Here is a 302-nt window from a genome sequence, read left to right as displayed (position 1 = left end):
ATACAGCACAGAAAAATCAATTATGAAATAACACACACGCAAAAAAACAAAGCTTTTTAAAGAACATAGAAACAATGATTCTGAATTCGCTGCGAGAAATAAAAAGCATCTGAAATACCTCCACCAACAGAGCTCACTATCTCGGCCACAGCTCACTCTACTCCAGCTCACAACGTTAACCACAGCTCACTACTCAACCACAGCTTCACTATCTCAACCACACTCACTAACTCCACTCAACCAACGTAACCCAGCTCATGTTCTCAACCACAGCTCTCCTCTACTACCCGCTCACCGTTACC

The sequence above is a fragment of the Penaeus monodon genome, chromosome 30 (genome assembly GCF_015228065.2).
Source record: "Penaeus monodon isolate SGIC_2016 chromosome 30, NSTDA_Pmon_1, whole genome shotgun sequence".
Taxonomy (NCBI): Eukaryota; Metazoa; Arthropoda; class Malacostraca; order Decapoda; family Penaeidae; genus Penaeus; species Penaeus monodon.
This window is presented reverse-complemented; position numbering follows the sequence as displayed.